This window comes from Arachis stenosperma, chromosome 5 (genome assembly GCF_014773155.1).
Source record: "Arachis stenosperma cultivar V10309 chromosome 5, arast.V10309.gnm1.PFL2, whole genome shotgun sequence".
Lineage (NCBI taxonomy): Eukaryota > Viridiplantae > Streptophyta > Magnoliopsida > Fabales > Fabaceae > Arachis > Arachis stenosperma.
The window spans coordinates 82155731-82160129 of NC_080381.1; positions in this window are offsets into that span (position 1 = coordinate 82155731).

The following is a 4399-nucleotide window of genomic DNA, read 5'->3' on the forward strand; positions in this document are numbered from 1 at the left end:
AAATGACATGAATTTTAAATCATGGGTTGCCTCCCATGGAGCGCTCTTTTATTGTCATTAGCTTGACATTGAGGCTTTCTTTTATGGTGGTTGGTGCTTGTAGAGCCTCAATTTGTCTCCCCTGACTGTGATTCTCTTCTTTGTTTTCTGGTGTTCAATTTCATCATGCTCTAATGAGAGTATGTTGCTGACAATGTAGTAGTCCTCAGTTTGTTGGTTTGCCCCCAACTGTTGATATATCAGTTGCACTTTGTCACCTTTGGACAGCCCCTCTGTTGGGATCTTCCTGTTCTTCCAACCCCTTTTTGTCTTGTTTCTACATTTCATCTTCCCTTTTGTTGATCTTTCTTTTCTGCCCTTGGGTTTCACTTGGGGACTTTTCTTCTTAGTGGCTAATACTCCAATGTCCTCTTGGGCTTCTTCATCAGTTTGCACAACTCTTATCTTTGGGATGTTGCTGTGACTCTCCTTGTCATTTTCTTCCTTTATCTTGCTAAATTGTGCCTCTGGTAATACCTTCAGAGTGATACTCTGATCATGCATCCTGAGAATTAATTCCCCTTCCTCTATGTCTATGATAGCTCTAGCAGTGGCCAAGAATGGCCTTCCCAATATAACAGAGTCACCATCATCCTCGTTTGAATCCAGAACCACAAAATCAGCAGGGTATATAAAACTGTCCACCTTGACCAAAAGATTTTCAATTACACCTCTGGGGTATACCATTGACTTATCTACCAGCTCCAGAGACATTTGTACTGGTTTGACTTCCTCTATATGCAGCTTTTCCACCAGGGAGGACGGTATCAAATTAATACTTGCTCCGAGATCGCACATTGCTTTAGTGATGGTCACTTCCCCAATGGTGCAAGGCAACAAGAAGCTCCCTGGGTCCTCAAGCTTGGGAGGAAGCCCTTTTTGAATCAAGACTCTGCATTCCTCAGTGAGTAATACGATTTCCTTCTCATCCCAACTTCTTTTCTTATTGATAAGCTCCTTTAAAAATTTGGCATACAGAGGCATTTGTTCAAGTGCTTCAGCCAAGGGGATATTGATTTCCAGCTTCTTGAAGGTCTCAAGGAACTTGTGGAAATGCTGGTCCTTAGCATCTTTGTTGAATCTCTGAGGATATGGCAGTGGAGAAGTGATGCTCTTTCCTATTTGCTGCTGTCCCTGAGTCATTTCCCTTGAACTCTGTGGCTGGTTGTCCTTCTCTTTGAATTTCTCAGTGCTTTTATTTGGCATCACAAATTGCTCCTTAGCTTCCTTTGTTTGCTTCTCATCCTCTGTTGGTTCTTTGATGCTCTCTGCTTGCTTCTTTGTAGTGTCATTGTTGCTCATCAATGTTCTCCCACTCCTTAATTGTATTGCCTTGCATTCCTCCTTGGGATTTGGGATTGTGTCACTGGGCAGTGAGCTTGAAGGTCTCTCAACAGAGATTTGCTTGGAGATTTGCCCGATCTGCCTCTCTAGGCTTTTTATTGATGCTTCTTGGTTTTTGGTTGCCATTTCCTGGTATTTCATCATTTTGTCCATCAAGGTCTCCAGGTTTGTGAGTCTTTGGGATTCAGGTGGTGCTTGTGGTGGGTTGTGAGTTGTGGGTGGTGGATGGTGGGCATTTTGGTTAATGGGTTGGTTATTGGATTGGTACTGGTTGATGTTGGGGTAGTTGTTTTGAGGTTTTCTGTAAGTGTTTTGGCTGGTTTGTTGCTGGTTGTAATTTTGGTTGTTTCGTGGATTATTTTGGTTTGAGTTCCTCTGCCATGGTTGTTGGTGGTTTTGAGTGTCTCCCCATCTGAGATTGGGGTGATTCTTCCATGAGGGGTTGTAAGTATCACCATAGACTTCATTTGGATTAGAATGCATGTACTGGACTTGTTCTTGCTATTGCTCTTCTTGAACTTCTTCATTTTGTCCCCATGTGGTTGATGGTTGGCTAGTGTTGACTGCTGCAACTTGGAGGCTATCAATCCTCTTGGTCATTTGCTCAAATTGTTGTTGAATTTGCTGCTGCATTAATTTGTTTTGAGCCAGGATTGAATCCACTCCTTCTAGCTCCATTACTCCTCTTCTTTGTGATGGTTGGCGGTTTATTTGATGAGCAAAGAAATATTGGTTGTTAGCCACCATATCAATAAGTTCTTGAGCCTCCTCTGCAGTTTTCATGAGTTGCAGGGAACCTCCAGCTGAGTGATCCAAAGATTCCTGGGACTTCAATGTTAAGCCTTCATAGAAGTTTTGCAGCTTCTCCCATTCATTAAACATGGTAGGGGGCATTTTCTGACTAGAGCCTTGTACCTCTCCCATGCCTCATAGATGGGTTCAGTCTCCATTTGTGTGAATGTTTGCACCTCGGCCTTCAACCTTATAACCCTCTGTGGTGGATAAAACTTGGCGAGGAACTTGGTTACCAAATCATCCCAGTTGTTGATGCTGTCTCTTGGAAATGATTCCAACCATTGAGTGGCCTTGTCCCTGAGAGAGAATGGGAATAGCATCAGTTTGTAACTGTCAGGAGGCACACCATTAGTTTTGACAGTGTTACATATCCTCAAGAAGGTGGATAAGTGTTGATGCGGGTCTTCAAGTGATCCTCCACCAAAAGAGCAATTGTTCTGAACCAGAGTGATGAGTTGTGGCTTAAGTTCAAAATTGTTTGCATTGACATTTGGAGCCAAGATGCTGCTTCCACAATGTCTAGGATTTGCAAAGGTATAGGAAGCCAAAACTCTCCTCTGGGGTGGATTAGTATTGTTGTTGTCTACTCCACCAAGTGGATTGGTTGAATATTCCTCCATATCTTGGAATTCTTCTTCGGATTCCTCTTCTCCAACAATATTTTTCCCTCTTTCAGCTCTCCTTAACCTCCTGAGAGTTCTTTCATCCTATTCGTGAAGATTTAGTGTGTTTCTTCTTGTACCTGACATACAATTATAACATAAGGAACGCACACACCAGTGTTACTTCAATCTACTACTAGAATGAAGTTTTAGTTAGCTTAAGCAAAAATTCAAACAGTTAGTGGGTCAATTGAAAATTACAAGGCAAAAAGGTAAAAGTGCTTGATCTAGATCACCACTTCACTTAAACATTGTCAATCTAATCAATCCCCGGCAACGGCGCCAAAAACTTGATGATATATTTTGGTGGAAAAATGAATTTCTCCCAAAACACACAAATCTAACCGGCAAGTGCACCGGGTCGCATCAAGTAATAATAACTCACGGGAGTGAGGTCGATCCCACAGGGATTGAAGGATTGAGCAATTTTAGTTTAGTGGTTGAATTAGTCAAGCGAATCAAGATTTGGTTGATTGATTGGTGATTTGCAGAATTTAAATTGCATTGAAATTAAAGAGAACAGGAAATAAATTGCTGAATCTTAGATAACAAGAAATTAAATGGCAGAAACTTAGATTGCAAGAAATGTAAATTGCAAAATCTTAAAGTGCTGGAAATGTAAATAGCTTGAATCATAAAGGGAATTGGGAGTTGAATTTGTAGAAATTAAACAAGGAAAAGTAAAATTGCAACAAGCAGAGAAGTAAAGAATGATTTAGATCTAACCGGATCTTAAACAGAAAAGTAAATGAGCATGAAAAGCATTAAACAGAATGTAAAGTTGGAATTTAGATCTCAGGACCCAAGAGACTAGAAAACCAAGTCTAGATCTCAATGCCTTCCTAGATCCAACAAGAACAAAAGCAAGGAAATTGTAAATTGCAAAGAGATTAGATGAAGAAGCAAATAACCGAAATGGAAATTAAATTGCAGTGAAAATAAACAGAGAGATCCAAGGTGAGATTGAAACAGAATTCCTTCAATTCTCCAACCCAAGATCCAAGACAATTGTAATTGAAATTGAAAGCAATAAAACTAAGAGGAAGAGAATGGAATTCTCCTTCCCCAAACTAAGAAATTCAAGATCACCCAGTAACTAAAACTCTCTGAAAATTCAAAAGGAAAGCTCTATGAAAAATAATAAAAGGGAGCTCCACGAATAACTTGAATTCTAGCCTATTTATACACTTTCTTCAATTGATCTTCAAGCCTTGAGTTGGGCCCTTGCTCTTGGTGGAATTGGGTTGAAAGAGGCCTTGGTTAATTGCTCTTGAAGTTTGGAGAGAAACCCAAGTGAACCATTTGAACCGGATTTGAGTTTTGCAAAGTTGGAGTAAAAGTTTGAGTCAAAGTTAGGGGTCTAACTTTGAGGCTAACTTTTCATATCAGAAAGCCCAATTTACTGATGCCAACGTTGGTGCCAAAGTTAGGGGTCTAACTTTGGCTCCAACGTTGGCCACTCCTTATGCACCAATGGCGCCAACGTTAGCCCCAAAGTTAGGGGTCTAACGTTGGCGCAAACGTGAGTAACCCCTGGGAGGAATTTTCATGCCAACGTT